The following is a 13,660-nucleotide window of genomic DNA, read 5'->3' as shown; positions in this document are numbered from 1 at the left end:
TTTTCTGGTTTCTTTTTCATTAAGTGCTCACACTTTACACATTCCTTAAATGATCTCCCTGGTTCCCATCGTGGCAACCTGCTTCCTAAATCCACATTCTTAGCTGAGGATTGTAGTTTCAGGCAATAGAATCAACTGTGGTTAAGGATATTATGGTGTTCACGGATTTCCTCAAAATTTCAAAAAAACAGGCTATGGAAGCTCAACACCAACCAATCGTGAATGCTGCTCTAGGGAAAATACCCGTTGTCACCTTTGTAACAACTGTTTCACAACTCACACACTGCCTCAGCTCACACCAATGACACGTGAGATTGGCCGAGCTCTACCTAAAAATGGGGTGCCTCCTCCTTCCTGCCTTCCAGATGATGGAGTCTATGCATGTCTATGCACATTTACTTCCTGATGTTGCCTCCTTCAGAATTGCCATTCAGTGTGAGTGGTTCTGTCCTTGAGCAACAAGGAAGGCTGGGAACTTGGATTCTGGCTTCTATCTTTGGGAAGCTCAACATATAATTTGGAAAATTTTCCAAATACACAGGAAGGATATTCAAAAGATATTGAACAGCAACCAACATGAAATATGTTCCCTGCTTTTCAAATACCACATTTTATAACCATCCTGCTAGATGGGGCATAATGATTAAGACATGAGCTTTGGAGTCCAATGAACTTTGGTTCTAGTTCCAGTTTTACCTCTTACTAATGGGAAAAGGCAGGATGGGCTACCCCGCTAAGACACCATCTTCTTATCTGTGAAATAGACACATTAATACCATTCACCTCATAGGACGGTATGAGGATAAAATGAGAAAAGTGAACAAGTATGGTGGTGGAGTTTGCAACTTCACGGAACAAATACTTATCCTCATTACAAATGTGATTACTACCAATCTTTTTACCTCTTTCTTTTACATCTTGTAGTTACAACCCATTTTAGGATTTTTTAAATAATCTGATTTTTGCTTTGGTGTTATCGTTTTCACATAAGAATACTTCTTTCTACTGAAGCATTTCATCAATGACATTATTGCAAAAGGTTTACAAATATTCATTTTTTTAAAAGTTTTCTAATTTTTTCCTGATTACATTGAAAAAAATTGGAAACTACAGAAAAGCAGAAAGGTGGAAATAAAAATACCCCAAAATGTCATGATCTAGAGTTAACCATTGTTATTTGTCTGTCGAGAAGTATTTTTCATCAACCATAGGAATTACAGATTTGAGGAACTGAAAGCGACCATAATGACCATGTGGTTTGAATTCTCTTAGATTTCCCGAATTTGCTGCAAGCCAGCGAAACTTCATCCTCCTGACTAGTTTCATCTGTGTTTTCTCCAGAGTCACTTGGAGGGGAAAGGTCACTTGAAACTTTCATTGTCAGGTTGTGAGTTGTTTTATTTATTAATTTCGTAGTAGGAGGCTTCACGTTTTATGTGTTAGCCTCATGTTTCTAAACAGGGGAAGTAGAGGATGCTGGGAAATACCATTTGACTCTATGGAAGCCTTTGAGAGAGCAAGAGGGGAAGAAAATTACTCTTTTATTGTGAGTTTTGCCAAATGATCTCTGAGAAGCTGTGATATCATTCATATGCCGTGCCAAGCTGGATTGAAACGGCTCATCTTGGCAGACATTGAGAGTGAGCATATAATTCCTTGGGGTTGGGATGGGCTGTTATCAGAAATAGTTCCATAGGCAGTATTTACATAACTGTGGTGGAGTGTGAGAATAAACACAGCTGTGGCATTGCCCTAAATATTTCTATTCAGCAGGGAATTAAAAGAGAACTTTATCGCTGAACGACAGATAAACACAATTCATCAAGCAGTGGTCAGTTCAACTGGGGAACAAAATAGGAGTTATAAAAGACTGGCCTGCTGAAAATAGCTCCAATCAGCCATCCTGACTTTATTGCTGCTTTACTCCCTCCCTCCCTCTTCTTCCCTAGTTCCAGAAATGTAGGGCTCATCAGCCAGCAAGGAAGTTGTCTGGATTTTCTTTACCCCAAGAAGGAAGTCAAGGACACTGTCCTTTACTGAGTAAAGACCTACCCTGGACCAGCATGCTTTATATATGTTCCTTACTTCAGAATGGTTCCCCATTTTCTTTCTGGGCTATAAAACTGAATGTTGGTGGGAGTAAGATTTCTTGCCAAGAAGACAACTTTTTAACTCCAAAGTGAGCTAAAATGGACACGTGATTTCACAGCTCTAAATGATCTAAATTCATCTTACGAATTTCTTTAAGCGTCCATATATTTTAAATAGTAGTGCAGTCCTGGTTCTGCTATGCCCAGGAAGATAGTTACATGATGTATTTGTGTAATAGTTTTCTAGGATTGCCATAACAAAGTACCACAAACTAAGTAGCTTAAAACAATAGAAATTTATCCTCTCTCAGCTTTGGAGACCGGAAGTCTGAAACCGTAGTGTCAGCAGGGTTGGTTCTTTCTGGATGTTTTGAGGGGTAAACCATTTCATGCCTCTATCCTAACTTCTAGTGGTTGCCTGCCCTCATTGGCATTCCCTGTCTTGTGGCTGCATCACTCCAATCTCTGCCTCCACCTACACATCGCCTTCTTTTCTGCATGTCTCTCTGTGTCTTTTCTGTCTCTTATAATAGCACTCTTATTGGATTTAGGACCCACCCTAATACACTGGGTGGAATGATGAGATAATGAGATAAGGATTTCATCTGAATCCTTCCCTTAATTACATCGGCAAGGATCCTATTTCCAAATAAAGTCACATCCTGAGGTTCCTCAGGAACCTGAATTTTGGAGGGACACTATTCAATGCACTGCACATGGTGAGTTAATTGGAGACAGAGACCATGTACTCCAGTTGCCTCTACAGCACATAACACATGCCAGACACCTCATCAGTGTTCTAGAACACTTGCTAATTAGCTGTGATAGCATTGCATGTTTCTTACTCCGTTTTGTAACCCAAGAGATTTACTGGGATTTTCTGTTTCAATATGCATGCCTTGACTCTTTACTAATAGAATTTCTAAGAGAGACGTATAGGTATAGATAATATGAAAACATTATGTTCACTAATATAGTTTTTTTCCCCCATTTACTGAGTCAACAGAAAGTCTTAAATGCTAAAAACATAAGTGACAACTACTAACATCAGGTCACAAAGCGCTTTCATAATTATTACCTCATTTGATACTCCAGTAACCCTGTGAATGTTATCACCTTCATTATCATCATCTTCACCACTTTGATCATTACCACCACCATCTCAATTTTATATGGGATGAAGAAAGTCAAGGCTCAGAGAAATGAAAAGACCTATTTGAGGTCAGTGTATGAGTCAGGACTTTTGGTTGTATTTTGAAAGTAGCCCAACTTGAACTGGCTTAAGAAAAAAAAAAGGAACATAGAAGAGCAGGTCCTTCCCTCTCGATGGCAAGATGGTCATCACAGATCCATGATTGCATCCAATCCCCCAGTATTTACAATGAGGAGGGGAAAAAGTCTCCTTAACAATTATTCCTGGAATGCAATTTCTTTACTCTCTATCACTTTCTATTATGGAATGTGCATTACACTGGATCCAGCAGAAATTCTGGGCCTGGATCTCTTTGGTTCAAATTGTTTCATACCTACAACCCTCAAGCCATCAAATCCCCCAGACCACATAGAGTGAGAATGAGGATAAAGCCTGTTACCAGAAAAGCAGGGTATGGAAATGGCAGACAAACAACATATATTCATAAGAAGCATAGTTTACAAATGACAGCTTGGGCTTGAGACAAGATGGTTTTAACCAATAGATGTATTCTATGGCCCGTCCTTCTCCTCTTCTGTTTAAATGCATTGAATACATGATAAATGCACAATGGAACAAAATTTAAAAGATACAAAGTTATACAGTTAAAATCTCCCTTCCAATTTTGTCCTCCTGTCACTCAGTTTCCCTCCTAATTGAACTCATCTCTATACCCCTCCAGGGATAGTTATAGTTTCCACATTTACAAGCATCATATGAGTTTTTACATCAGTGATACATTATTCTCACTGTTCTGTCCGGCGCTTTTTTCGCTCCACTCTGTTAGGTATTTTTGGCTCTCTGACTTTAATGACTTCAACCACCCAGGCACAGTGACATTTTCACATACCGCTTAGTTTTCACTCTTGAATTTTTTTTCTGTTTTCCTTTTTCTGTCCTTCTCCCTACCCTCTTCTTACTGTGTTTCCCCATTTTACCTCCTTCCATATGTTCATTATGTAATTATTGAAGTTGAAACTACCTTTTTAAGAAAACACATAATACTAAACATTTGACCCTACAAAATGGTTATTTTGAGGTATGTTATCAGCAAAAACCTACTGAAAAAAATGAAACAATTTCTCATCTCTTTTCACCCCCAGAGTCACTGATTAGCTCAGGCTATGAGAAAGCAACAGCTAATTGTAGCTCTAGTTATGGCCACAACAGTCATTAACTTGTGCCCCTCAACAGGAACCTCATATAGCTCTTTTTTGTTTTTAGAATAAAGAGGTAGATGGGTTAAAGGGTGACATGTTATCAGGTTTGCCCCAAATCTTTTAGTATCTTGCAAAAGACTCATGCATCTTTCCCTAAAGTTATTTTGTTTTCATTCCAGGATAGTAGAAAAAGCCTTTGTATAATCTTTTGGTTTTTCCCGGGGCTTGCATTTTTCTTCAAATCCCAGTACTCTGGAAAGCAGTTGGACTATAGCCCACCTGCCCTGGAGGACTCTCCATGCTTCATTGGACCAATACAATTTTATTGTGCACAAATTTGGAAAGACTATTCATTGTAAACTAGGAAAACTGATCAAGATGGGCATGGCACTGTATCATCTCATACATGTTATTTCATTTTATCTTTTCGATAATCTCAATAGACAAGTATATTGAGGCATTCTACAGATAAAGAAATTGAGGCTAGGGAGTTTAAGTAACTTGTCTAATGCATCACAGCCAATAAGTCATAAAGCCACTGTGAATCCAATAAGTCACAAAGTCAGTCTGAAAGTCATAAAGCCAATGTTTATTCCAGCATGCATCTTTTCAACTGGTAAGAATATGGGCTGCTGAAAGAACTATTGCACAATCAACCAGGAATGGAATTTCTTTACTCTCTACCACTTTCTATTCTGGAACGTGCATTACACTGGATCACATTTTGGTAAAATGAGGTCAAATAACAAATTAGGTCAAAATGTGTTTATTTGAAGTTCAGTTAATGCCAAGTAGTGGGGATATATAGGTGTAAAATCACCCCATGACCTTGTTGAGAATCTTGAGTTGTCACCCAGGGATTTGAAGGACTTCAGTGATACCAAGTACCTATCGTTTGCCTTAGATAGTAGAATTCATTGATATTAAAAGAGGAAGTTTGTAGCCCTTTCTCCTCTCCCTTTGGGTTTTGTTGGGGGTGAGGGAAAAAGGGGGAATGTAAGTTGCTAAATTCTTTTAATTACTCATTGCACAAATAATTGACACCTTTTCCATGCCAAACTTTTGTCAGATCAGCCCAACAGTTCTTAGCCCACCATCATATTTGGTGGTTTCATGCTGCCCTCATGTGTGGTCAGTGAGAGGCTCTTTCTCATCTCTCCTATTGTCATTGACCCCTATCTTAAGTCTACCATATGTCTCATCTTGTAATCCAGAGTCAAAGCTTAGTTAAAAAGAATGATTTCCCTCTTTACTTGGATCTGCAAGATCTTCATAGGCTACTGGTTCACAGCTCCAAAAACTCTCCCTCTACATTTGCAAACAGGCTGTTTGCAGGACTTTACTTCATCTGAAAGCTTCTCTATGGTGGTTTTAAGATACAGATATGTCTACAAATGCTTTGGTACTCTTCCTTATATCCTAGTGGAGCTTAATTCTCCTTTTGTTGAATGTATATTGGACTTACTGACACACTTCTAACAATAAGAAGAAACCAAAACTTATGGTGTGCCTGCTGGTGGGAATGTAAACTAGTAAAACCACTATGGAAAACAGGATGGAGGTTCCTTAAAGAACTACAAGTAGAACTACCATTTGATCCAGCAATCCCATGACTGGGTATCTACCCAGAGGAAAAGAAGTCATTATATGAAAAAGACACTTGCACACGCATGTTTATAGCAACACAATTCACAATTGCAAAAATATGGAACCAGCTGAAATGCCCATCAACCAATGAGTGGATTAAAATATGTGATATACATACACCACAGAATACTACTCAGTCATATAAAGGAACAAAATAATAGCATTTGCAGCAACCTGGATGAAGTTGGAAACTGTTATTCTAAGTGAAGTAACTCAGGAATGGAAAACCAAATATCAAATGTTCTTACTTATAAATGGGAACTAAGCTATGAGAATGCAAAGGCAGAAGAATGATATAATGGACTCTGGGGACTCAGGAGAAGGGGTGGGAGGGTGGTGAGGGATAAAAGACTGCACATTGGGGACAGTGTACACTGCTCAGGTTATGGGTGCACCAAAATCTCAGAAATCACCACTAAAGAACTTATCCATGTAACCAAAAACCACCTGTTCCCCCAAAACTATTGAAATTTAAAAATCAAAGAAACAATAACAACAAACATGGTGTGTGCCTTTGAAGACCAGGTCAGAAAAGGCATAGCAGTTCCTTTTTTTCTTTGGAGGAAACACCTGCCATGTCAGGAGGACACTCAAACAGCCTTTGGAAAAAGCTCATATGGCAAGAAACTGAGGCCTTCTGCCAATGGTCATAAGAGGGAGCCATCTTAGAAGTGGATCCTCAACCTCAGTCAAGCCTTCAGATGCCTGCAACCCCTGTCAGCATCCTAACTGCAAATTCCTGAGCCAGAACCACTCAGCTAAGCCATTCCCAAATTCATGACCTACAGATACTGTGAGATAACAGATGTTTGGAATTTTGTTTTGTTTTGTTTTTGTTTTTCAGTAAGTGTCTTGCTCTGTCACCCAGGCTGGAGTGCAGTAGTGCAATCATGACTTTTACTGCAGCCTTGACCTCCTGGCCCCAAGCAATCCTCCCACCTCAGCCTCCTAGGTAGCTGGGACTACAGGTGTGCACCACCATGCCTGACTACTTTTTAAATTTTTTGTAGAGATGGGGCCTCCTTACTTGCCCAGGCTGGTGTCAAACTCCTGAGCTCAACTAATCCTCCCACTTCAGCCTCCCAAAGTGTGGGGATCACAGGCATGAGTCACTGTGGCTGGCCTGGAATTTTAAGCCAAATTTTAATTGGAGGGAATTTGTTAGTCAGTAGTCCATAGCTAACATACTCTCCAGGAACTATTTGTTGTATTACTCTTCTGGGGACAACTACCAATAGGCGCAGCTCATTAGGGGGCTCCAGCTTGGCCTCAGAGAGGCCTGCGGTGGTGTTTAATCTATATAAATTTGTGGAACATTTAAAGCATATGCCCAGGCTTCAATCTCTGGAACCTTACTCAGTATGACTGGGATAGGGTCCAACCATTTATATTTAACTGAATGATTTTTTAAAAAGAAGCCTATTAAAGGATATCTGAAGAATACTTTTGGTTGAGAACCTTGCTGTTCTTTTTGATGATAAAAAGCAACAGGCCTCTCTGCTCTGTGTCTTTTGTATTCTTCCTCTGAAAACTGATGGGGGAAGCTCAGTTCACCATTCCATGTCCCTCTCAGCCATTGGGAAGCCTGGCAAACAACCAAGCTCAGTCTTTTTTTTTTTTTTAAATGAACCTATGGCACAGCCCTTCTCAAACTTGACTAGAGTCAGATTTTCCTGGAGGATGATTGCTGGACCTCATCCCCAGAGTTCCTAGTTAAGTAGGCCTGAGGTGGGAGCCTATAATTTGCATGCAAATACTGCTGGTCTGTGGTCCCACCTTGTGAATCACTGCCAACAAGTATGGGACCTGGTACTTCAACTTTGCCTCAGAAATTGTCCTAGATCCTCCCTACACTTCAGGTAGCAACAAAAAATGATCCATTGATCCATTTTTGCCTGAGGCAAAAGTTAATCCATAGAAATTCGAATAGTGATTATATTGGAGGACAGGAGCTGGAAAGGGTATACAAAAGGGATTTCTGGGATGACTGTAATATTCTATTTCTTGATCTGAGTGATGGTGACACGAATATATTCTCTTTGCAAAAATACAGTTGAGGTGGACACCTACAATTTGTGCACTTTTCCGTCTGTAGGTTATACTTTAAAAGTTTACTTTAAAATTAATAATAATGATAAGCACTGTCAAACCCTGGAAGAAACGGGCGTCTGCATCACTAGCCTATACCTCTGTTTGCAAGTCTGCTTTATCCTAGGGCCATGCTGGCAACCCAACAAAGAAAATACTCTGTTTTCTTTCTTTCATTTTTGCTGGCATCACTTGTGTGTGTGTGATACCTGTGGAGTCCTGTTTCCCAATATGTCGTTTCTTTGAAAACAAATGCCAGCCTTCAAAAGAAAATATTGTAAATGAAGTATTTGCATGCTTTAAATTCCTAGAATAATAGATATTGATAGAATAACTTGAAAAGCCAGTTGATAACCACCATTGTTGATTAAAATAAAGTTTTAAAGAAAGGAAAGAAAAGCAGGCTGAGATCTCATCAATGCTTTTGAGAATCCTAGTTTGTGTTCTGCTATGCAACTTTACTGAACAGTGAGAACTTTGGGAGACAGTGAACTCACCCCAGATTTATTACCCATTTCTTTGAAAAGAACCTAAAAGTCATGAGGTTTTTTTTTATTGACAATTGATTCTAATTATTAAGTCTTTGGATATGAATGAAGAAGGAGGAAGAAAAAAAATCCTGGCTATTTGACAGGAGATTCTTACTCTACCCACAACCCCAATATCCATGGTTCCTTTTCTTGTTGAAGGACTGCTGCACATTATTATAGATGATAATAAGAGAACAGAAATTATCTCAGAGATTGGGGTACCCATTATTACTGTTGGTGTTTATGATGACCCAGTTGATGCAAGAAAGAAAGGACTCAAGATGGCTGAAATAAAAGTTAAGTGTATTGAAGCCAAAGAAGCTTTGGAAAATTATATTACCTTACAGGATTTTCACTTGGCATCAAAATTAAAAGAAGAAATAAAAGCATTAGAAGATGTCAAAAGAAACGTTTTGAAAGAGACAGAGCAATTTGAAATTAAAGAAGTCCACATAGAGAAGAATGACGCAGAAACATTATAGAATGTCTTATGCTGTGAACTGTTGAAGCAGATGTCCATTTCAGCAGGCATAAGTGCAGCCATGAATGGGATCATTGAATTTTTTATTCTTCCTAAGATAATACATGTTTACCCTAGAGTAAGAAATCTGGCTGTTTTACGCTCGGGAGCTGCAGACTACAGAATCAGGATTTTGCATGTAACACTTTGTGTTATCATTGCAAGTTTTGCAAATTGATGATGTCACAATAAAAATAAGTGCTTTAAAGGGAATCTTTGACTAGCTGATAATGTTTGGGGTTGAACCACTTAAACCTAAAAAATCAAAGCCTTTTAATATGAAGGTGCAGAGATAAACAGTGATTGATGAGCAAGAGTCATAAAAAGTTGAAAAGGCCCTTACAGCGAAGAATGTTCTGAAACTCCTTTCTGATTTCTTAGATAGTGAGGTATCTACACTTAGGACAGGAGCCATAGAAGGACTAGCCAAGCCGATGTTCTCTGGGCTTTGGGTCAGCAGCAGGACTTTTTCCCATCTTATTTTGTAATGGTAGAGTCCTGTGACTGAAGAGGATGTTCGACTTCGACATTGCCTAGGCGTGTTCTCCCCCATGTTTGCTTATGCAAGCAGGACTGATCAGGAATGCTTTGAAGAAGTTTCTCTTCCAAGCCTGCAAACACTGGCCAGTGCTCCTGCATCTTCTCCTTTAGCTGAAATTCATATCAGAAATGTTGTTGAGTTACTTATAGATTTGATGAGAACAAGCAGATTAAATCCTCAGGCCAAGAATTCCTAAGATTATCAGGCCTTAACAGTACATGACAGTTTGGCTATAAAAATTTGCCGTGAGATCTTAACAAGTCCATGCTCACCAGAAATGCGGGTCTCTATAAAAGCATTGAGTTCTTTAGAACTCAATAGCCATCTTGCAAAAGATCTTCTGGTTCTATTGAATGGGATTCTGGAGCAAGTAAAGGATGGGGCACGTCTGAAAGCTTTGGAGAAAATCAAGATTCAGTTGGCAAAAAGGAAATAAAGAATTTGGTGACCAGCCTGAAGCAGCACAGGATGCCAACTTGACTACAACTATTTTTCAAAATGAAGATGAAAAGAATAAGGAAGTACATATGACTCTTGTTAGGGATGTAAAAGCAACCCTGGCATCAAAATCTAGTCAGCAAAAGACTAACAGGGGACAGAGAAAAGTGACAGCTTCAGCTAGGATGAAGAGGAGACATCAGATTGCTGAGGCTGACTCTGAAAGTGACCATGAAGTTCTAGAACCAGAATCAGAAATGAAGATGAAACTACCAAGACAAGCCAAAACAGCAGTGCTGGAAAAAAGTAAACCTAATCTTGCACAATTTCTCAATGAAGATTTAAGTTAGGAAAGATGGTGGAGGTAGAGTTCTTTAAAATTATCTTCAGTTCTTTGCTTGAATAAAGTTACCCTTGTCGAAATTTTTAAAAAGGCCTTCAAAAGAAAATATTGTAAATGAAGTATTTGCATGTTTTAAACTCCCAGAATAATGAATATTGGTAGAATAACTTGAGAAGCCAGTTAATAACCACAATTGTCTTTATTTTTTGTTTTTTTGTTTTTTTGTTTGTTTGTTTTGTTTGCTTTGGGGACAGTCTCGCTCTGTCTCCCAGGCTGGAGTGCAGTAGCCCGATCTCAGCTCACTACAACCTCTGCCTCCCGGATTCAAGCGATTCTCCTGCCTCAGCCTCCTGAGTAGCTGGGACTACAGGCGCCCACCACCACGCCCGGCTAATTTTTGTATTTTTAGTAGAGATGGGGTTTCACCATATTGGCCAGGTTGGTCTCGAACTCCTGACCTTGCCGCCTGCCTCGGCCTCCCAAAGTGCTGGGATTACAGGCATGAGCCACCGCGCCCAGCCCATCATTGTCAATTAAAAATAAAGTTTTAAAGATATAGAAGAAAAACAAGTTAAGCTCTCATTGATGCTCTTGAGAATGCTAGTTTGTATTCTGCTCTGCAACTTTACTGAAGAGTGAGAACTTAGGGAGAGAATGGAAACTCTCACCTTAGATTTATTACTCATATTTTTGAAATATGCCTAAGAGGCATGAGATTTTTTTCCTCTGTGTGAGGACAGTTGTCACCAAAAGAATTCCCTGTTCCATCACATAAAATTTTTGGTATCTCACTGGGGAGACTGGCTTTGCAAATTCCTTAAAAAGAATACTAATTATGGCTAAAGTTCTCCTAGTGACATCCCACTTTCCAAACCTTCCCTCTTCTACAACTTATGCTTGTGGTAAAACGGTTTAGTCACTGTAAAAGGTTGGTTTCAAATGTTAATGAAGCCAAGTTGCACTGGGTCTTCTAACTCTCAAGCCATCTGCAAAATTGTTATTTTGAAACTCAGGAGCTAGGTGGAACATTATTGGGCATGGTTGTTGATGATGAATACTACACTTCACATCACTGCAGAAGTCAGTGAATGCCCCCCATAGGACATTGTCCAATCTCAAGGAAAGGTATTGTGGTATAGTATTTAAATTCACAGGCTTTTGAGCCTATTTAACATGGGTTTTCATCATTCTCAGCAAACTATTGCAAGAACAGAAAACCAAACACCGCATGTTCTCACTCATAGGTGGGAACTGAACAATGAGATCACTTGGACTTGGGAAGGGGAACATCACACACCAGGGCCTATCATGGGGAGGGGGGAGGGGGGAGGGATTGCATTGGTAGTTATACCTGATGTAAATGACGAGTTGATGGGTGCTGATGAGTTGATGGGTGCAGCACACCAACATGGCACATGTATACATATGTAACAAACCTGCACATTGTGCACATGTACCCTAGAACTTAAAGTATAATAATTAAAAAATAAATAAATAAAAATTAAAAAAAACATGGGTTTGAATCCCAGCACCACCAACAGTGTGGCCTTGGGTAAATTGCTTCTTCCTCTCTCTCTCTCTCCAAAGTTCAATTTTTTCTTCCGTTAAGGGGGGGTTAATAATATCAGTCATAGGGCTATTAGAAGCATTATATATAATAATATAAAATGATTTAAAAGTTTGCCTGGCACATAGTAAATTCTCAGTGAATAATAGCATGATTATTAAGGGATGAAAGGAAGTTAATAAATGGATAATTCTATTCAGCTTTGAATTTCCAAATCCCTGTATCATTCTAATGTAAACATGAATGAATAAATGATATTTATTGCATATACACATGAATGAATATTGGGGTTTTTTTTTCTCTATGCAATTAAAAAGTATCTAAAATTTACAGATACGGAGAACAGGTTAGTTGTTGCCTAGGGACAACAACTAGGTGGGGGTGGGGGACACACGACTAAAAAGGGGTAGTTGCGGGGGAGATTAAAGATCTCTGCTTTGTGGTGATGGAGTAGTTCTGCCTTGTAATTGCAGTGGGGTTTACACAAATCTACACATGAAAAAATGGCATAGAACTACACCTTCACATTGTACCCATGTCAGTTTCCTAGTTTTGATAGTGTACTACAGGAGGTAAAATATAACCACTGGGGGAAACTGGTAAAGGGCATCCCAGACTTCTTTGTTCTATTTGTGCAACTCCATGCTAATCTATAATTACTTCAAAATAAAAAGTTAATGACATAAAGTATCTGTTGAGAATTTCCTTCTTTTACCACAATTACAGTATACAGATTTCTCTGTTTCTTCAGTAATCCAATTAGAGTTCTGGCATAAGCTTTGTCGTTGAACTTTTATTTTTATTTTAGTTTATTTTAGTTTATTTTATTTGAGACTGAGTCTCACTCTGTAGCCCAGGCTAGAGTGCAATGGCTTGATCTCAGCTCACTGCAACCTCTGCCTGCCGGGTTCAAATAATTCTCCCACCTCAGCCTCCTGAGTAGCTGGGATTACAGGCACCTGCCATAATGCCTGGCTAATTTTTGTATTTTTGTAGAGACAGGGTTTCACCATCTTGGCCAGGCTGGTCTTGAACTTCTGACCTCAGGTGATCTGCCCACCTCAGCCTCCCGAAGTGCTGGGATTACAGGCGTGAGCCAGCATGCTGGGCCTGGACTTTAAATACATAATATTTTAAGTGCTCTCTCCCCGTTGTTACCCCTTCCTAAGCCAATTCACACCTTCACACCATGGGTCTGAGGATTAAGTGGACGCTAAATGTGCTACAGACAAAATTCCTAAAAGATGCAAAGTTTGGTCATCTTCGATTCTAAAATATTCTCAATTGATTAACACTGAGCAGCAGGATTAAGCATGTGGCTAGATATATTTCAATCTGTTTCCTGCCAGCACCAGCAAGGATGTGAGTATATTATTAAAATCCTCTGTGAATTAAGAAGTAAGGCAAATTAGTATCAGCTCACAGTTTGGAAGTCTCGATATGATACTACTAATCAGCAAATCAGCTGAATAACAAGAAAATCAGATAACCTTAATTTAGGTGATTTGGTGGTTGCACAGCTGTGTTCCCAGTATGTAGACCAG

The 13,660-nt window shown here is 39.2% G+C and overlaps 1 protein-coding gene and 1 pseudogene across 1 annotated transcript in view; both read left to right on the top strand.

Annotated features, from left to right (window-relative positions):
* Window positions 1–13,660, top strand: part of SNTB1 (syntrophin beta 1) — a 276,011-nt gene that overhangs the window by 154,590 nt on the left and 107,761 nt on the right. The gene's annotated exons all lie outside the window — the stretch shown is intronic.
* Window positions 8,827–11,897, top strand: LOC106999916 (condensin complex subunit 3 pseudogene; annotated as a pseudogene).

The sequence above is a fragment of the Macaca mulatta genome, chromosome 8 (genome assembly GCF_049350105.2).
Source record: "Macaca mulatta isolate MMU2019108-1 chromosome 8, T2T-MMU8v2.0, whole genome shotgun sequence".
In the NCBI taxonomy this organism is placed as follows: Eukaryota; Metazoa; Chordata; class Mammalia; order Primates; family Cercopithecidae; genus Macaca; species Macaca mulatta.
Note: the sequence above shows the minus strand (reverse complement) of the source record. Positions and strands in the feature narration are given on the sequence as shown.